Source organism: Protomyctophum bolini, assembly GCF_963924005.1.
Source record: "Protomyctophum bolini genome assembly, chromosome: 2".
NCBI classification, from domain to species: domain Eukaryota; kingdom Metazoa; phylum Chordata; class Actinopteri; order Myctophiformes; family Myctophidae; genus Protomyctophum; species Protomyctophum bolini.
This window is the reverse complement of record NC_137863.1, coordinates 52,945,186-52,967,767: the sequence shown is the minus strand read 5'-3', so window position 1 is coordinate 52,967,767 and position 22,582 is coordinate 52,945,186.

Genomic DNA, 22,582 nt, shown 5'->3' with positions numbered 1-22,582 from the left:
TGGTGAATAAGTTGCATAATATTTCTCTGCTGGGCGGAGAACATACATGTCGGGAGAGAGGGGAAGCTTAGTAAGGGTTAATTGGCGTGCCATTGGGGGAGGTATAGTGGCCTAACCACTGGGCTTTCTTTATTTTTTTCTCGTTTTTTGTTTTGTTGATATGTCTGTCTTGTGGTGTGTGTGGTTGAATGCATGTTGTGTCATTTTGGTCCACCGATACTCACCATGTCCTAATGTAGCTCATCACCCCTATCAACCATGGCTGCACTAACCCAACAGAACGGGGGTGGAGTTAAATTTTGCACTTAGAACTGTAGAGGCATCAATAACCCTGTTAAACGCAGTAAAGTACTTCATAATCTTCAGCATTTGGGTGCCCAGGTGATCTTTCTACAAGAAACCCATCTTAGAGTTCAGGATCAGACAAAACTAAAGAGTAGTTGGATTGGTCATAGTTACCACTCTTCTTTCCAGAGTAAAGCTAGAGGAGTGGCTATTATAATACATAAATATGTTTCCTTTCTGTGCTCCAGGGTTATAGCAGACCCCAATGGAAGATTCTTAATTGTTAGCGGGGAAATGTATAACACTCCAGTGTTACTGGTTAACATATATGGTCCAAACTGGGACGATGACCGTTTCTTCAGATCCTTGTTTGCTAGCTTTCCAGATATGGGTTCTCGATTCCTTATCTTAGGTGGATGGATCGTTCATCCACACGAGCTCGTACACCCCTGAAATCTGCCAAGGTGATTCAGTCCTTTATGGAACAATTCTCAAATTTATTTTCAAGTGTACATCATAGTTTCAGCCGCATCGATTACTTTCTAGTAGATGATAGAATTCTACCGTCTGTAAAGTCAATTAATCACAATGCGATTGTTATATCTGATCACGCTCCAATCACTATGAACATATACTTCAAAGACTCCGACGGTACCCGACCCCCGTGGCGCTTCAATAGTCGCTTACTTGCAACCGAGGGCTTTATTCAGGTTATCGAGAGACAAATAGATTTATTCCTCTCTATAAACAACACTCCCGATGTGTCTCCATCACTGGTATGGGAGACACTGAAGGCGTACATTAGAGGTGAAATAATATCATACAGTGGCCATGAGAGGAAAGCTAAGAATAAAAAACTTTTGGAGCTAACTAAACGGATTGCCCAGCTGGGCGTGAGATATGCCACCTCTCCCTCCCCACAACTATACAAAGAGCGACTTACTGTATAGGCTGAATTTGATGCTCTGGCCACAGATCGCGCAGCAGAAATGCTTTTAAAATCTAAAAGCTAACTTATTTGACCCACTTAATATGCCTACGGTCCGACCCAATGGCAAGTGTCCAGGAGTTTAGTTTTATTTCAGGATACAAACTTAACCTTGGCAAAAGTGAACTTTTCCCTCTGGGTACAACATCCCAAAGCTATCCCTTACATAATCTCCCATTTAAAATATCTGTTTATAGCTTCACATATTTAGCAGTTCAAATTACAAGTGACTACAACAATCTGTTCAGGGCCAATTTTGAGCCATGCCTACTTAGAATGCGACAGGACTTTGAGCGATGGTCACTGCTTCCACTAAACTTGGGCGCAAGGATTAACTCTGTCAAAATGAACACTCTACCTAAGTTCTCCTATTTATTTCAGTGCATACCAATTTTTCTCCCACAGACGTTCTTCAAAAAAATTGATAGCTTAATATTGGACTTTATTTGGAATAAGAAAAAACCAAGACTCCGTAAGGATTTTCTACAAAAATCAAAACCATTGGGAGGAATGGCCTTGCCAAATTTTAGATTATACTATTGGGCTGCTAATCTCAGTATGCTACAACTCTGGCTATACCCAGGAGCACTTAGTCCTCCACCAGAGTGGTTAGAGATGGAGTCACTTTCCTCAAGACCTGTATCTCTAACTGCTCTGGTACACTGCCCTCCCAACTGCAACTCCTCCTTGTACACAAATAATACAATTGTTAAAACGTCCTTACAAAATTGGAATCAATTTAAACGACACTTTGACCTACAGTCTTTCTCCACCCTGGCCCCACTCATAGATAACCATGTCTTCCCTCCTTCCATATCAGACGGGGCATTTGCCGTATGGGCCAATCTGGGAATCAAACGGTTCAAAGATTTATACATTAATAATGTTTTTGGCTTTCAAATTTGTTCGATTTGTTCGCTACCTACAAATCCGGAGTTTTGTGCGTAATAGGTTTCCCCAATTTCCTCACAAACCCGAAAAAAGCCCCATAGATAACTTTCTAGCTCAGGTACCGGTGAAAAAACGTATAATTTCATATTTTTATAACCTAATGCAATCCCTATCCACTGTATCTACGAATAGTGTGAAGGAGCGCTGGGTGGAGGATTTGGAGATGGAAATCTCAGACGATCTTTGGCAGGATATCCTCAATCGTGTCCATACTTCATCAGCCTGTGCCAGACATGGCCTACTCCAGTGTAAAGTCGTCCACCGAACCCACTGGACGAAAGCTAAGCTGTTAAAAATATACGATAACATTGATCCTAACTGTGAAAAATGCCATCAGACACCGGCAACTCACGCACACATGTTTTGGACATGCTCGTCTCTGAGCACATTTTGGACTGAAATCTTTGAGACACTTACAGTAATAACTGGGACACTTATAGTGCCTAACGCCATTACAGCGCTGTTTGGCATTTCTCAACTCCCTCTGTCTAGAGCCCATGCAGACCTTATAGCCTTTGTAACACTACTGGCAAGACACCTAATTCTTATGAGATGGAAATCACCCACCCCACTTTTAGACCATATCCGTGGTCATATGGGCATACCTAACAATGGATGCCAAAAAAATTGGCAAAACGTGCTGCGTGATGACGTGTAGAGATGCACATCGATAAAAGCCAATAAAAATGAAGCTCAGTTTAATTCCCCATATCGGCGCATCCGTGCAGGACAGCTGCTACTGATTACAGAAATCCTCCGTCATCACGCTAAAATATGTATCTGAAAACATTATAGGGTAGAAATAAGCCACATAACAGTAAACTGGTACAGCTGGCCAACCATCGGATTTGTAAACAAACACACTGGGTATAGCATAGCTACCGTCCCTAGCTACCGTCCCATCGCCTGAAGGGATGTGACGCTCTGATTGGTTCAGAAACTTCAGACCGGTGTTTCATGTTGAAACCGTCTGAAACTTCAAAATAAATTGATCACCATTTACGTTTCCCTCATAGACTGTAAAAAATATGGACAAAGCGTTCCCCGGGTCTAACATGAAGGTAAAATGAAGCCTGTCAGTCCTTGAATTTTAAGTCGCCATCTTTCTAGATTGGTTTGGGCCCAGCTGGCCCATTGGCTGGCCCAGACAACGAGGCGGGACTTCCCCCCTACTTCTTAGTTGGTTTTTATTTTGACTCGAGTGGGTGGGGAATCCCGATCATAGACTGTAACGGTAGCCACGCCCCTCAGAACATGTGCGACTCTATGGTAATTTCTTTTATAAATGGGACCATCATTTTCCAAAAATAATATTATGACATTAGAAATGAGACTTTAAACTAGTGACTGGAAGCAAAAAGTACTCATGACCATGTTTATTAAGGTAATACAGTCTAGGTGGAGTTGGACTTCTATGGGGCTATGGGTTTTTTTTGGGCCCAATGACAGCGCCACAACAGGCAATTATATGAACCTTCAGGATTTCCCGATTTCCTTGTGGCTTCACAAAATATCTGTCTGACTGCCCCCCTGGTTTCCCTACACCTTTAAGTAAGGTCGATGAGGCGTCTTGAACGCCTCTCCTGGTTCTGTAGGCAAACTGAAAAGGGTCTAACATGGACTCCGTTTTGACCAGGAGCTCAGTTTTAACCAGCTTCTCAAATTGTTTCATAATCAGGGAGGTCAGGGCAACAGGTCGGAAATCGTTCAACACCATAGGGTTCTTTATTTTGGCAACGGGCACCATATGGACTGTTTTCCAAAGAGATGGAACCTTCTGCAAGGAGAGGGACAAATTAAAAATGTAATTGAAGATGGGGCCTAGCATGTTTTTAGTAGGCGCCCACTGATTTTATCAGGGCCATGACTTTTCCTGGGTTTACACCTCTTAAAGCATTTGGTTACATCGTTCTTGTTAATAATAATAATAATACATTTTATTTATATGGCGCCTTCAGGTCACTCAAGGTCGCCTAACAAAACAGAAAAGAAATACAATACAATAAAGCAAGTTTAAAATACACACAAAGGCCTGCAGAAGGGAAGAAGGGATTCGTAGGAGGGGCCGACAAGAGACATGAGTTCCTAATTTAATTGTGTTTGGGCTTGTAATCATGAGCATCAAACCTGCCATAGAAGGTATTCAGATCCTGTGCCAGCTCTACATCTGAAGTGTATCCATTGAGCTGAACTTTACTCCTGCCACAATCCTTCATCCCTGTAATTATTTGCATGCTGTCCCAAGCAGATCCTAAGTTATTCATTTTGAGCTGAGACTCAATTTCATCTTTATACCTACTTTTACATGCCCTGATTTCACGTTTAATTTCCTTCTGAATGTCACACATCACTGAAGGTTTTTTTCTTACTGTACAGAAGCTTTTTGAGTGTCTTAGAGACCCACGGTTTGTTATTTGGATAAACCCTGTAAAGTGAGGCATGCATTTTCATTCCAGTTTTTAACCTGAAAGGTCTGCACTTTACCTTGTTTCAATACAGTGCGGTAGACAGGGATAAGATGAACACAATTATGGTCAGACGAGCCTAGGGGTGGAAGTGGGATCGATTTATAAGCACCTTTAATATTTCCATAACATAAATCTATTATTTTTGATTTCTGGTAGGGCATTTGACGTATTGATAAAAGTCTCTCAGAGTGCTTTTAAGGGTACAGTGGTTCATGTCCCGAGGATAAAGTTAGGTGAGTCCGGGGAAATAGAACGTAGCCTCTGTGTGACTTGATAGATGAGCTCGCATGCTTTAGCTTCATTAGCCTTCGGGTGTAGCCTATGTACACAAGAGTCACGAAAATCTGGGGGAATTCCTGAGGCAGATATGGAGGGCGTAATCGATTAATATTAATCGATTAATTCAAAATAAAAGGCAGGTGAGGTGCGGGGCTGCAGGCTTATGTAACTCTTACCTTACAGGCAAATCAATACTTCCTTGTTAATAGAAAGTGACAAGCGACTGAAGTCGCATCAATAATCAAATTAGTCCAAGTTTTTATTGAGGAACAGAAGCATGTCCACGTGTTCTGGGAGGAGACGAGTGCGCAGCCTGTTAACTAAAAGTGCCGCCGTGGAAAACACATGCTCGGATGGGACAGACGTTGCAGGGATGGCAAGGTAAGCCCTCGCAACACGAGAGAGCTTGGGATAATTGTGTGCATTCACTTTCCACCACACCAGAGGGCTTTGTTGGGATGGGATGCACGGCTCACGTGAATACCTGTCCATCTCGGACTCGTCAAGTTCATTGGAGAAGTACTCCTCTCCAAAGAAGCTTTCCATCACGTTTGCCCGGTGTTGCTTTAGTGGCTCATCATCAGCGGAATCATGTGGTGGTGGTGGTGATGATGATGGCGCTGCTGCAGCCTGAGCACGCTCTTCAAATGTGCAGTAGCCAGTTTGGTGTTGACGGCATCTTTAACCTCTTGTTTTGACAAAAACCGCATGTTGTGTTTGTGTCGCGGATCAAGGACTGATGCAATGAATGCCACTCTCTTGGCTGTCTCGGTGTTGTGAGGTTCCATGCGCCTTAACAGTGACTCCGACACTGTGCGTTTGAATTCTGCCACCTTGGGTGAATCACCTGTAAATTTAATTCACATTGTAAAGGCGTCCATTAGTTTTTTATTGCACCTCAAGAGTAACCTAATTAGAAAAGTATTATTATTATTATCTGCGAGATTCCGTGTGACTTTCGGGCATGGCGAGTGTTTGTAACACAGCAGCTTTCATTTCCCACTCTGCATCTACGAAGTGACATGTTATTGTAACATATGATTCATCTGTGAGTGAAGTCCATGCCCTGATTTCACGTTTAATTTCCTTCTGAATGTCACACATCACTGAAGGTTTTTTTCTTACTGTACAGAAGCTTTTTGAGTGTCTTAGAGACCCACGGTTTGTTATTTGGATAAACCCTGTAAAGTGAGGCATGCATTTTTATTCCAGTTTTTAACCTGAAAGGTCTGCACTTTACCTTGTTTCAATACAGTGCGGTAGACAGGGATAAGATGAACACAATTATGGTCAGACGAGCCTAGGGGTGGAAGTGGGATCGATTTATAAGCACCTTTAATATTTCCATAACATAAATCTATTCTTTTTGATTTCTGGTAGGGCATTTGACGTATTGATAAAAGTCTCTCAGAGTGCTTTTAAGGGTACAGTGGTTCATGTCCCGAGGATAAAGTTAGGTGAGTCCGGGGAAATAGAACGTAGCCTCTGTGTGACTTGATAGATGAGCTCGCATGCTTTAGCTTCATTAGCCTTCGGGTGTAGCCTATGTACACAAGAGTCACGAAAATCTGGGGGAATTCCTGAGGCAGATATGGAGGGCGTAATCGATTAATATTAATCGATTAATTCAAAATAAAAGGCAGGTGAGGTGCGGGGCTGCAGGCTTATGTAACTCTTACCTTACAGGCAAATCAATACTTCCTTGTTAATAGAAAGTGACAAGCGACTGAAGTCGCATCAATAATCAAATTAGTCCAGGTTTTTATTGAGGAACAGAAGCATGTCCACGTGTTCTGGGAGGAGACGAGTGCGCAGCCTGTTAACTAAAAGTGCCGCCGTGGAAAACACATGCTCGGATGGGACAGACGTTGCAGGGATGGCAAGGTAAGCCCTTGCAACACGAGAGAGCTTGGGATAATTGTGTGCATTCACTTTCCACCACACCAGAGGGCTTTGTTGGGATGGGATGCACGGCTCACGTGAATACCTGTCCATCTCGGACTCGTCAAGTTCATTGGAGAAGTACTCCTCTCCAAAGAAGCTTTCCATCACGTTTGCCCGGTGTTGCTTTAGTGGCTCATCATCAGCGGAATCATGTGGTGGTGGTGGTGATGATGATGGCGCTGCTGCAGCCTGAGCACGCTCTTCAAATGTGCAGTAGCCAGTTTGGTGTTGACGGCATCTTTAACCTCTTGTTTTGACAAAAACCGCATGTTGTGTTTGTGTCGCGGATCAAGGACTGATGCAATGAATGCCACTCTCTTGGCTGTCTCGGTGTTGTGAGGTTCCATGCGCCTTAACAGTGACTCCGACACTGTGCGTTTGAATTCTGCCACCTTGGGTGAATCACCTGTAAATTTAATTCACATTGTAAAGGCGTCCATTAGTTTTTTATTGCACCTCAAGAGTAACCTAATTAGAAAAGTATTATTATTATTATCTGCGAGATTCCGTGTGACTTTCGGGCATGGCGAGTGTTTGTAACACAGCAGCTTTCATTTCCCACTCTGCATCTACGAAGTGACATGTTATTGTAACATATGATTCATCTGTGAGTGAAGTCCATGCATCTGTCGTAATGGCCACTTGGTCTGTGTTGGCTAGAGCGGTTTGAAGACTCTCCTTGTGTTTGTCATACAACTTTTTCAGACGTAGAGTGACGGTTTTCCTAGTGGGAACACTGTACTCAGGCTCAACCAGAGGCGCAACACTGACCGAACGCTAGGGGGGGATATAGAGCGGCGCCGCGAAACGGCGCCGCCGAAAAATCCGTCCCCCCCGTCCCCCCCACCACCCTAGGGGAGGGGGGGATGGGGGGGTCTAACCACCAAAACGTGGGGTTATGGTTAGGGTCGGACTACAGAGAGGTTGTTCCAGACTTCCAGGACTCAATGCACATACAAAACTGCTTTGGCACAGTTGTTATTATTATTATTATGAATTACCTGGCAGTGGCTGTGATTCCTCCTCCTCCCATGTGTCTCAAAACGTAAAAGTTTAACCACATTATCAGCAGCGCCTAAAACAGGTCAAAACTTACTGACCATCTGTAAGTCAGCCTATTCTATATAAAATGTACAACACCTGGGCAGTTTTCAGGAGAGCAGACTGGGTTCGCATGTTTTAAATATGTAGTTGCACCTTACCTGGGTGTTGACAGTTGTGCTTTCATTAGCGGCTAATATAATAATATAAATCTCAAAGTGGGGTCCGGCCGTCCGGGGACCCCCAGAGGTCCTTGAGCCGTGAGTTCCAGGGGATACAGTACAGCTACATGATAGTTTGGAACCAAATGGACCCTTGTCGCCTTGTGGCATGTCATGTGGACGCAGCGGGGTCCTTGAAATTAAACGGGTTGAGAATCACTGCTACTGCTAGAGCTGTATAAATCGGTCCTTCTCTTCTCTTCAAATGGGGGGAGGGGGGTCCGCGGGCTAATACGTGTCCATTTGGGGGTCCTTGACACGAAAAGGTTTGGGAACCACTGTACTAGAGTAGAGGATAAAGTATATTCATTCATCTCCTATCGATCTAGTCAATACACGTTAGACGTTACCAAAAGTTGTGCGTGACACCAAAAGTGGTGATCTATTGAATCCTGTTCCTGTATAATTAGAATCATTACGCAATCACCACAGAGTGCAAAGCACATTGGGTCACTGATGGCGGTGTAACAACTTCCAAAAAACCGAAGGTGGGCCAAACCATTTTGGGATTTAGACAGGGGTGGATCAAATATACCCTTCAAAATATATCGCGTTTATGAATGCAGGATTTCACAAGTATTACTCCTAAAATAACTTTGGAGCCAGGGGGGATAAAGGGGGGGACCCCCCAGCCAGAGGGGGACCCCCAAACTCATTTGGGGGGGACCAATGTGACGCTGGCAGGGGATTCGTCCCCTCCGTCCCCTAGCTTATTGCGCCCCTGGGCTCAACGTATGCCATGAATTCCCCAAAACCCTTCCCCTCAAGAAGCTTATTTGGCCACAATCCTGGTAATCAATGCCGATATTTTTTCGCTGCGGCTCCGGTCACATTTGCGATAGCGTTGAGCAAAGTCTGTCATACGTGGTTGTTGTCTTGCATCCTCTTCGCTGCTAGTACTCACCAATGTAGGGTGCACATTATTGATATAATAATAATAATAATAATAATAATAAACTTTATTTGTATAGCACCTTTCATGACATGAAATGCAGCTCAAAGTGCTTTACAGAACAATGGAGAATAAAAGAAAAGCAAGGCAACGACATTAAAAAACAAGCAGTAATGCAATACATTGAGGACATGAATAACAAAAAATAAATAAAAGATCAATTAAAAGCAATGTTGTAGAAGTGGGTCTTGAGCTGAGCTTTAAAAATGTCTACAGAGGCTGCCTGACGAAGGTACAGTGGGAGCTTGTTCCATGCCGACGGCCCGTAGAAGCAAAAAGCTGCTTCCCCGTATTTTTTTGTTGCCATTTTTTTTTGGCAAAGCGAGCAGGCCAGCAGTGGAAGACCTTAGGGGGCGGTTTGGGACATATGTAGGCAGGCAGTCATGTAGGTAGGAAGGTGCGAGACCATTGAGAGCTTTATAGACAAGTAAAATAATTTTAAAATCAATCCTAAAAATAACCGGAAGCCAGTGCAGTGATGCCAAAACTGGAGTAATATGTTCTCTCATCTTAGTTCTAGTTAAAACTCTGGCTGCTGCATTTTGGACAAGTTGTAATCTGTCAGTTGTTTTCTTAGGCAGTCCTGAAAAAAGTGCATTGCAGTAGTCAAGCCGAGAAAAAACAAAGGCGTGGATTAGCTTTTTTGCATCGTCCAAGGACAAATAGGCTCTGACACAGGCCAAGGGGCAGGCCGACACCAGCCTCCCGGGCCAACAGCGGGTGAGCTAGATACAGTCCTGGCGCAGACGCCAATGGACTGGCATCCACACATCTGGCCCGCCTAACTTTAACAAGGCTATCCCTTTAACAAGGCCTTTAACAAAGCCAACAACAGTGCTTATCCAAATCAGCAGCACACTTTTGTATCTCAACTATAAAACTAAAGTAGGCTACTTGTTAAGATGAGTGCTTATCCAATATGGTTTGACACAACTATGAAACAAAATTACCTGGCTCTTAAAATATAACACAGTCAACAATGAATAGTAATTGTTACATGGTTATTACCAAATAGATATAGAAAAATAACAGTAATGTGAAAAGTTTACAAAAAGAAAAGCCGGAAAAAATATGAAAACCCTTAGTTCCCAAAGTTAGTTTTTGTTCTCGTTGGGGCTCTACCACACAAACCATGAGGGAGGGGAATCAATGTTGCACCATCAGTGTCCAGACTTGGATCTCGCCACCCAGTATGCACTGGAAATCTATCTGGGGAATCGTTGGGTATGGAGACGGTGCAGCCTCACATGCACCGTGGCTCCTCGATGGATGGGAAGGGAAGCGCTGTCCTCTTCTCCACGTGAGATGCTCCAAGGGATGAGGATGGGATCTAAAAAACCTGACCTATGATAGATCAGACAAGATCCAAAACCACATGAATTAGCATAAATTCACACCTTTTTAACTTGCATTAATTAGCCTAATCATGTTCTTATTATGTAATCATGTAGTTAAAATACATTGAAAACCATTCAAAATAATTCAAAACACTTATTTTCTTTTACAATGTTAAATATTCAATGAACTGTTACTTTTCCACAAAAATCAAAAATAGTATGAAATGTTCCTTTAAGTATCACAATGAGATGAGTTAAATTGCATAAAGTGCACATTCAAAAGGTTTACAGGGTGTTTTGTGCAGTAACTAGGAGGGGTATTTATGACTCAAATGTGCTTAGTATGTACCCTTAAAATGTGGGAACTGTCCATAGATCCGAAGTCCCGTTAGTCCGAACATGCATTGCTCCCGTGCTTGCGGTTAGGTTTAGGTTTGCTCCCGTGCTTGCGGTTAGGTTTAGGTTTGCTCCCGTGCTTGCGGTTAGGTTTAGGTTAGTACCTTCAGTCACTATAACCCAAAATTCTCATGTACAGGAATATTGTATTCCTTCAGTAACAAACTGTCTTTCAAAATGTAACATGAATTTACAATAAATCATTGGCAGGATTTATTGTGGCTAAACACCATTTAAGATTACCATCTTTGTTCTACATTGTCTCACTCACCACTTCATGAATGCTGAGACTGCAATGTCACCTGGCTGCTCAGTGATTTTCAACACACTGCTCTGCAAAGTTCAAAATGACACAATAGGCCTACACAAATCAGGAGTTGTCTAACAACATTAAGAATGTGGACGATTTGAATTGGAAGATTATGTTTTAGTCTTACTAATCAGATTGCAAAAGATTGTCTCTCTGTGTTTGTTTACAACAGCACATGAAGAACCAGCCATGTGTTCAATTAAACAGGAAAAGGAAGTTTTACTGCTTAAATACTGTCTAGGACAAATAAAGAGGATGGCGAGCCTATGCCTCGGAGGCGAGGCATAGGCTCCTGCGGGAGGTTTGCACATGCTCAGTGTAAACAGGAACTGCGATGATGGAGTGTTCCAGCAGAGGTGCTAGAAGTTTATGAGAGTTGCTGACACTGAACTGAAATAATTAAAAAGATATCACAAAAAGAGAATAGTACAAAGTTGATTTTGTTTTTATTTTAAAAAGTATATCAATTTCATAACTGTGGATTTTTTTTTGTGTATAACAGACTGAAAGATAAAGGACAGATTTATTCACTAGATGTTAATGTTTTTGTATATTTAAACGGTTACTTACGTTTGCTGTAACGTAACCCAGAAACACACATTTCTATGAAAAACACAAGAGTTGACTTGAAAGCTTTGGACAATGTTATGATAACCATGCCTTTTCTAGACAACGAAGATCTTCCACTAACCACTATGTCTAATGAGTGGTCATTTTTAGATTGTATAATCGTGTTTTTGGTGAGTTTTCTTTACCTGATTGTATTGTTTTGTGAGTTTAGTTTTTTCGCTGTACAGAATGACAAAAAAGGTCACGGGCGCATCGGACGTTGTGATTTTTCAGGGAGGCCGCCAACTCGTGACAGGGAGTCCTAAAAACTGCTGAAATGTTTTGAAAAAATGTGGATTCTTTTTTGAAACATTATTTTTTTCAAATATGACAAGATGTTTCACTTGTGCTGTGTGCTTCATTATGTAAAATGTGTTTGAAATGAAATGTAATGTGACATGTTTTGAATTACGTTCAAGAAATAGTCATTGTCTTAATATTATTATGTGAATTTGATATGAATTGATTCGCCAATTTAGTTGCTAATGAATGAATGTATGAAATACTTTCTTTTAACTCATGCATAATTGTTATGTTTTAAATAATGAAATAAAAATGTAAAAAAAATGCATGAGAAAAAGAAAACGGGTATTCGCTCTTCGCACTTGCGCACATCTACAGTACCCTGTTGAATGCATATTCCATACACTTGAATATAAACACATTGTTGAGATAACATTGTTAATTTCTGTCTAACATCAATGGGAACTAGAGATGCTAAGTGCTAACATTGATAACAGCTAAAGTGCATTAATTTGCCGTTGCAAAGAGTCGTTTCTGACCTTACATCATAACGGAAGTGACATTGAGTGTACTGGCGAGGTCTGACCACAGTGGGTCGCCATGGCATTTCATTTTCTGCCACCAAAATGTGGAACGCCCTACCAACAGTCATTAAGACATGCAAATCCCTTGACTCCTTCAAAACCGCCCTCAAAGGGCACCTATGAACGGCTGCAATTAGAAACTGGCCCCCCACCCACCCATTTTTCCCCTCACTATATGTTTCTTTTCCCTTTTCACCTCCTCTATGATGATTTCCTGTTTTGACCATATAGTTGTGTATATTCGTACGTCTAATTGTTTTGATGAATTTAAAATGGTGGGCCCTATTGTAAACAAGTGTAATGCCTTATGGTGCCGTACACTCACAGTTAACAGTTGTATTGAGTTGTACTTGAAATGAACTGTAATTCTGCAAACTTAATAAACCAATCAATCAATCATGACTTGAAAAAGAAGAGACTTTAGTGGCTTGTATATCTGCTGTTAATGGTGTGTTTCGTCTATTTTTGTGTTTACAGTAAAATGTACCTGCTTTGCACTACTGCATGCTTCAATGAGGAATGCTAACAACAGAACCATGCTAGTTAGCTAACACATCGTACGGACTGGTCTAGTTTATTGTAACCACTGTTTACATTAGTGTATGTGTTTATTTCTAGTTTCATATAAGTGTTTATTGCACAGTAATTGAGTAATTAATTGCACAGTTTTGTCGGGTAATGAGAGCCTTGTCAGAGGGAAATAGATTGGTTAAATGTCCATATCTGAAAAGTGTGTGTGTGTGTGTGTGTGTGTGTGTGTGTGTCTGTGTGTGTGTGTGTGTGTGTGAGAGAGAGCTATAGTAAGAATAATATGCAAATGGTTCTCTCTGTCTCCCTCCCATCAATTAATATCTATCATGATGATGTCAAGATTTACCATGTGGGGGTCCCCGAACCTCCTAAACCCCGATAATGCGCCCATAGAGGCAACACGATTCCAACCAACCCCTGTCCAAAACAGTTGAGAATTGATAGTTACCATGGGGGGGTCCCCGAACCTTGAGACCCCCAAAGACGCCCCCGGGGGGGCGACACGATTCAAATGAGACTCGAGTGGGTGGGGGATCCCGTTCATAGACTGTAACGGTAGCCACGCCCCTCAGAACATGCGCGACTTTATGGTATTTTTTTTTATAAATGGGACTATCATTTTCCAAAAAGAATATTATGACACTAGAAATGAGACTTTAAACTAGTGACTGGAAGCAAAAAGTATTCATGACCATGTTTATTAAGGTAATACAGTCTAGGTGAAGTTGGGCCCAAATACATGGACTTCTATGGGGCTATGGGTTTTTTTGAGCCCAATGACAGCGCCACAACAGGCCATTATATGAACTTTCATTTCCTTAGTGGCTTCACAAAATATCTGTCTGACTGCCCCCCTGGTCTGTACCCTACCCACCCTCACTACGTGTCCTGCAGTGACGAATATGTGCCTTTAGATGGCAGCATGGGTCTTTGTAGTGAAATCTAAAGGCTTACTTGGGCTAGGCCTACATAACAATTATATGAATGTAGCACTTTTCAGTATGCCCACAGCAGAATGTGTACATTTACTTAAGTACTGTATGTACTTAAGTACAATTTTGAGGTATTTTATACTTTACTTGAGTATTTCCAATTTCCAGTACTTTTACTTCTACTCCACTACATCTCAGAGGCAAAATGTGTACTTTTACTCCACTACAATTATTTGAAAACTTTTGTTAAATATATTTTGATTACCAGTAAGACGCCTGAGGGCGAGAAGCGACTAAAGGTGCACGCATCCGCCTGGGTGACTGCAGGGCGACCTCTGGCGCTTTGGAATGGGGGTCAGATCAACATTATGGAATGAATGAACAAGCTGACGCGATGCATTGTCTGACGGTTTAAATAATCTGATTTAAACCGTTATCGCCTGGCCTGGTTCAGAGCTAGGGGCGTAATTGTGACTACACACCTGCTGAATTGGTTAAATGTGTGCCGGGTAAGGCCTCATTCACACGTACCAAACACCAATCACGTGGTTTGATCAAACATTTGTGTTTGATTGCTGATTGCTGGTGGTGTTCTGCCCCTCCCCCCTCATCAAACAAAAATGTTTGGTCAAACCATGTGACTCCCATTGGAAAAGCATTGTGGTGGCCCAAAAAAACAAAAAATCAAAAAAATCAAGACACAGACTCACTCAGTCATTAAGTGCTTTTATTTGACTTTTATGGTGGTTTCCTTGTGGCTATCTACCACATGCTATGGTAGATAGATAGTAATTCATGGTAAACAAAGATAACTTTTATCCTTAAACCCTTGGCTGTTGGCTGTCCTAACCATGAGCATTGTTTGGTGATGGGACCGAGGGCCTGCTTTCTCATGTGTTCAAAATGCCTACCGGTATCTCTGTTTCCTGTCTGGCCATTGTATAGACTATAGAGGGTAAATAGAGTGGAAAAGTGAGTTTATCATTTATTAATGCAATTAATGCAATCAATTAAAGCGTCATTTAATGCAATCAAATAGGACTGTTGTGTTTAGATGTACTATATGGGCTGTCATGGTCAGAAAGTAGGGTTTTTTTGCCACTCAGTAGGTGTTCCCACATAACTTCCAGTTATGATGATGATGTCACACTCACATAGTTAAGTTAGAGGACATTCTTACGATAACACAGTCACGGTATAAGCAATATAATAATATATCTTTGGCTTCCAGTCCACAATTAATTGACAGCATCATTGTGTCTTACTCTGTCCAATTAATAGGTAACATGCAATACATGTATAGAGTCCAGTGTAGAGTGTGGTCTTAGCGGTGGACTGAAACTTTATTTTGTCTCCTCTTGGTGGTTTGGTGTATCTGTGGTATGAATCATGACACTGTTGTGTATACGATATCTAAACAACAAGCCATAACATTTGAATCACAGCAGATATTCATGGCGATATATTCTATATATGATTGATAGATTGAATCTTTGCCCACAAAGCTTTCATAAGGTTCCCCTTCCATGACCATCATCATCCATCGCCATTCTATCATCTCAGAAATTCTGAAACATTTTCTAAATATGAATTTAAGCACATGCTATACTTGTGTCTCATTTTAATTCAGTCATGCTAGTCACAGCATGTGTGTGGTAGGCTACAGTAAGATATTAAGGCTAAAAGGATAACACAAAAAAGACCTGGTAACTTGTTTCCATTGCGGTACAAAAGCACAACAAAATTAACAAAATGACATGCCGGCTGAGGATTTCCCATTACCACATGTTTTGTCTCGTTGTCAGTACGGTTGTCTTGATTCATCTTTGGGGTCGATGTCTGTATTCTGTGTAAGACAATAATTCATAGCACTGGAATTGAATTAATTGAGCCATTTGTAACTCTGAGAGTGAACAAATTGAACCAAATGGAGCCATAAGGTCCATTTGGTTACATGTGCATTACATGTACATCTGGTTACATGCTCTCAGAGTTAAATTAACTGTGTATGATTCTATCTGGAATGACGGATAGCTGACAGTTTCTGCTGCCTGCATGTGCTGTGCTGCTGGCTGAAGGAAGGCCTGCATGAACCCGGTGGTGCTGTGTGGTCTGGTCTGGGGACTTGGGTGAAACTTCCTCAGCCATTGTTTGGCTCCTGACAGCTGGGGGGGAAGTGGCTAAATGCACGCCAGCCAGGCAGCTGCAGCTGCAGCTTAGAGCCACGTCGGAGCCAATGTTCTTCTAAATCTTTCAGCAGCCGTTGCCCTATTCATGGAGGCTTTAATGAGTGGAATCACCATGTGCGCGTCTCCATCGTGAACGATGAAGACACATACTGTAGGCTACTGTCAGTCAGTCAGTCAGACAGACAGACAGACTGTCAGTTGTGCTGTCAAGCAAAGCCTGTGCTGAAGCTGAACGCTTCACAACAAGGTGTCAACCAGTGTGTTGACACCAGTCTCTTAATGCTCAGCAATCAATTCTGTGGTGCCTTTGCAACTACTGTAGATCCAGTTGCCATTAATTAATTTTCCTGAATGGCCTGTTATAGCGCCACCAGGAGTCTGACTTTTGTAAGACATTTTGTTTGATATTAGTCCTCCAGATTTTGTCCAAAGATCCCGCAAATCGTTACATACCATCTCTTTAGTCATGTGCTCAAGACTGATCCGTCCGATATTTCATATTCCATCGTAATTGGCTAATATTGGCTTTCAAAGTATGCAGGATTGGCCCGTTTTGAACAAAAAGCCTCAAATCATGAAAGGCAAAAAAACTGCATGTTACAACACTTTTTTTGTTGTTTTTCTTCTTCGTAATTATTAGTTTGGTCCAAAATATTGTGTTTGTTGTCATGATTTGTCACGACTCGAGTTGGCTTCGTACGACGCTTAAAAGGTCTTTAAATAAATACATTTTGAAATGTCTATGGGAAAAATGCATTGGGATTAATTTCCTGGGCCTGGCGTAGTCATGAAAGGGGGCGGGACTGCGACGCTCTATTGCACATGACATAATGCACAGTACACCTGGTCTTTCAGTGTTCCCTCTGTGTTTTTCTCATTTCACGTCTGTGGTTCACTGCTATGCAAAATAAATATACTTAATGACTGTATTGTGTTTGTGGTTGTTTGTTTGTCGGTGATATCCTCATTGATAATTGTGAAATTGAAATGTAGGAGAATGAACTCTGAGGATGTCGCTGTGTATATAATATGTCTTTGACAATATGGGCAAGGACTCCAAGATGAAAGTGCATATAAATGTAACTTAAAGTTAATGCTGTGAGGTCTTGAGTGTAGGTAGTACTGTATGCAGCTGCAGTGCAAGTGGTGGCTAAACCATCAACACGACCACAAACATAATCAGTTTTAAACACCTTTGTTCATGACAAAATGCAGACAAGACAAAATGCAGACAAAATTCAAGTGTTTCCCCCTCATGTACATCTTATATTTGTATTATGTATAGTATGCACCAGTGAAGGCAAACACCCTATATTATCATTCATAACAGAACTTTGAAAGTTCCAGGGAGAATCATGTTACAAGACACACAAGCCAAAAGAAAGCTCTCTCTCTCTCTCTCTCTCTCTCTCTCTCTCTCTCTCTCTCTCTCTCTCTCTGCCTTGCTCTCTTGCACTCTCCTTTCCTCAAGTAATCCAATGCTCAGATGATTTATTCATTTTCCTATCCCCATTTCATTGCTTTTGGAATCTGGGGTTGGACCGTTGGAGCTCCTTCTCTCCTTTTCCTCTCCTCTTCCTCTCTTCCTAGCGTTCCATCTGGGACGCATCAGAGACATTAAATTGAATATTAAATTACAGAGTTACCTACCTTTATTTGCATGGAACCAGGTCACAGGGTGCATCTTGACAGGAGTTGCAATATTGAACTCTGTCAGGTCACGGGTTTTGCTGTTTTCTTGTTTCTTCTGCCGTATATGACTGAAGGTTGATGGCGTGATGCATGCACAGCACACAGCTGCAAGCTTACAAACTATATAACATATTATGTTGGGCAACATTTAGGTCACAGACTATAGTCAGGCATGCCTTGGTGTGTAGACGCATCATAGAGGTGGAAGATGCAATAAATACACAACGTTGCTCACACGTCAAATCTATATTTGTGAGACAGCCAGGGAGAGAGAACTTCTTCCTTCCGTGGATAACAAAGTATTGTGTCCGGGTCGACCAATGACAAAGCTTCTAGGAACATCTTTGAATGCAGATTGTGCAATCTGTGCTAGATGTGTCACAGAGACTACATTTTTGTTGGGAGCGTTTTACTAATTTCTGTCTGAATAAAAATAAATAAATAAAAAGGTCATTAAAATACACATATCATTGCTTATAGCAGCTTCAAGTGGTTAACTGTTTTGTCGTTGAAGAATTTAGTGAATTTTCTGGGAAGTCAGATTTATAAACGTGCACTTTATTTCATCCATGATAGATTATGAGGAGAATACACGATGTGGAACTGCTGTGGGCTATTTGTTGGTCGTCTATATCTGTGGCGTTATAATGGGGCCCATTTTGCTGCCATTTGTGCACTCCTGTGCCCTGGAGGAATTGATATTGACTTTATTACAATGAATAATGTACTTTGTAGTTTTTGTCTCCATATTTTCAGGTCACGGGATTTGCTGTTTCCTTGTCTCTTCTGCCGTATATGACTGAAGGGTGATGGCGTGATGCATGCACAGCACACAGCTGCAAGCTTACACAAACTATATCAAATATTATGTTGGGCAACATTTAGGTCACAGACTACAGTCAGTCATGCATGATGCCTTGGTATGTAGAAGCTCAGAATAAAACAGAACAGCGCACATCCTCGGATCTTGGTGCTGAGCCAAACTGTTAAACTAACAGATATCATGAAGAAAAGCAAAAGCTTGCAACTCACTTTTGTAATGCTTTTGTATTTATTCACAATCACAGCAGTCGAAACGTTGTATGTCCATACAACGTTTCGACTGGTATTGGTCTTAGTATAAACTTGAAATATATACTTCAAGTATACATAAGTATATACTTGAAAAATACCGGTCCTTGATTGTGAATAAATACTGTACTTGGAGCATTACAAAGGTGAGTTGCGAGCCTTTGCCTTTCTTCTTGGTGTGTAGACGCATCATAGAGGTGGAAGATGGAATAAATACACAACGTTGCTCAGATGTCAAATCTATATATTTGTGAGACAGCCAGGGAGAGAGAACCTCTTCCTTCCATGGATAACAAAGTATTGTGTCCGGGTCACGCAGACAAAAGCCTCCAGATTTCAGGTGCTTCCTCTTGGCCCACAATGAAGGTGATCTGGCCGCTGACCCCAGGGCTGATTCCCAGTGGTGGAAAAAGTAACTAAGTAGATGTAGGCCTACCTAAAGCTTCTATAAGCAATAATATGTCAACATTAATGGCTTTTATTTTTTGTATTCAGACCGCCAGCAATGGGTAGAACGCTCCCAAAAATAATGTAGTCTCTGTGACACATCTAGGGGCCGCAATATGCATTCAAAGATGTTCCTAGAAGCTTTGTCATTGATCGGAAAAATACCCCCAGTCGCAATGAATAACCAATCAGGAAGTAGACAGGCAAATCGACCGATGACAAAGCTTCTAGGAAAACCTTTGATTGCAGATTGTGGCCCCTAGATGTGTCACAGAGACAAATGTTGGGAGCGTTCTACCCATTGCTGGCTGTCTGAATACCAACAAAAAAAGGTAATTAAAAATATTATTATTATTATTATTGCTTATAGCAGCTTTAAGTACTGTGCTTACTGGACATTTCACAGCTGGAAGAAAGTCACTCAATGTTAATAGTATATTTAGTAGATAAAAGCAGCACAATTTGAAATTTGCATGCACCCTTATGGACAGAAACAATAATGAACGCTGTGTGTTTGACTAGGGTTTGACTGGATTTCAGATTTTTTATTTATTTAACCTTTATTTAACCAGTAAAATCACATTGAGACTGCGTCTCTTTTACAAGTGGGAACTGGCCAAGAGGCAGAAATAAAAATTACACTTCAATACCACATCATCAAAGTTACATTTTGAACCAGCAAATAACTGGCATCCATAATACACCTTAAAATACCTATGCATAAATACAACAAGTCACCTGTCCTACTTTTTTCTTTTTAGTAGCAGGGCAAAATACACCATATACACAAATATACACAATCTCCACGATATTAGCCGATATAATATATATATAGGCATAAACATAGGTTAGTACATATCCAGACATGTGCAAGTGTTGGATTGTACATCAAAGATGATCCTTTTGAAAGTTCTCAAGGGAACTTTCAAAGCCAGTTTTAGTCTGGACTGTAGGTCATTCCACGACCAAGGGCCAAAGAAGGCCAGACATTTTTTGCCCCCCATAGATTTGAATGCTGGTACAACACGCCAAGCATTTGACCTGAGGTTTAGGCCGTTTTGGACCAGATCGAATTTGGATATAATATAAGACGGCAAGTCACCCAGAATGGCTTTATAAATGAAAATATGCCAATGTTGAAGCCTGCGAGCTGACAATGAGAACCAACCGACTGCAGCATACAACGTGCAGTGATGTGTTCTGAAAGGTGCATTTGTTATGAATCTTAATGCAGCATGGTATAGGGGATCCAATTTGGTCAAGGATGAGGTGCAGGCAAACCTATAAATGGTATCACCATAATCCAATTGGGACAGAAAGAGACCAATGACAAGTTTTTTACGAGCTGAACAAGCAAAACAAGCCTTCAATCTATAGAAGAAACCCAAAGTGAATTTAAGCTTTTTGCACAAAAAAAATCCTACAATGCCCATAATGCTTTAGTGCACTTCACCTTGTGGAGAGGGGGGAAGCCGTAGATATTTTAAAAATAGATGTCTCACTGGCCCCTGCAGTCCATTGGAGCGACGTGTCTCCATTGAGGGCAGGAAGTCAAGCGTGGGAAGTGCCACATGGAAGCGCTGAAGGCACGCTGCGTTTACTGCCCAAGTGACGTCACTCACGCAACTCCTCCACGTCTCTCGCTGTCCCTCAAATTACTACTGGCCAATCACAGGGCGTCTTCTCCGGGACTTCCATTACACACACGATGCTTCCGCTCATGCTTTGCAAGGAATCTGGGGGAAATTGTGCCTTCAACTTTGACACGCGCCCCAGAGCTGGAAGAGGCGTCTATGCCTTTATATGTCTATGGGGGAGGCTGTGTGGTAGCCTGGTGAAACCATTTGTTCAGCAGGGGGAGCGTCGCAGTTCCGCCCCCTTTCATGACCGACGCCAGGCCCAGGAAATAATTCGCAATGCATTTTTCAAAAAGTATTTCAAATCATGACAACAAACACAATATTTTGGACCAAACAAATAATTTCAAAGAAGAAAAACATCAAAAAAGTGTTACAACCTGCCGTTTTCTTCTTCTTTCTATATTTGTTCGGCCCAAAAAATTGTGTTTGTTTTCATGATTTGTCACAACTGGCTTTGTACGAGGCTTAAAAGGTCTTTAAATAAATACTTTTTGAAATGTCTAAAATGAACGGGGAATCATTTCCTGGGCCGGAGTGTGACAGACCAGAGCGATATGCGGACGTATGCGGCCGCTAGAGGATTAACGCCAGACTGATGACATATTGAAGCTGTGCCACAGCGCAAATGTAAACACAACCTAAAAGGACTACAAGTCGAAATTATTATGGAGATATCAGATTTTTGTCCCGGAGAGAACTTGTGAACTCAATACTGTCGCAATCTGGCGGAGTCAGGTTAGCTGTGTGGAGGTGTCACTTGAAGTGAGACCACATTTCCATGTCATGTTTTTGGTCATGAACATGCAGGCATCATGACAAAAACTAGATTACACACATAAAACCCCCCAGGAAAGTATTTATTGTGTCCTGAACATCATTAAAATAAGCTCTGGTTGCAAAAGGGGTGAAGTGGCCCTTTAAGTACAATTTTGAGGTATTTGTACCTTACTTAAGTATTTCCAATTTCTACGCCACTACTCTCAGGTTCAAATATTGTACTTTTACTTTTACTCCACTACATTTATTTGAAAACTTACTAACTACTAAATAGTTACTTTATAGATTTTACAAAACATTATACATTAACCACTTCAGCCCTATATTGATTAGCCTACATAAGCTCACAATCTTTTGCGATGCAATACTTTTGCACATACTTTTGCACATTTGCGCAAATGCATTTAGTATGTTGTAGGCTACTTTTACAGAGTAGCCTATACTTCTTGCAGAATTGATACTTTTCCTTACTTATAATTGGGTCTGCATTTGGCTGCTGAATTAATGCCTAGGCCATGTGTATCAATTTGTCAGCTTGGCTTGGGGTGCATATGATTTTTTTTCTTACTTTAGTCAAAAGGTCCCACATAGCAACAGTCATTCAGCTTTCATTCAGATATTTCCAGATAATTAGGCTTCCACCCAAGGCTGACAGATTGCTTTCTATAGGTCTTCTCTCTCTCTCTCTCTCTCTC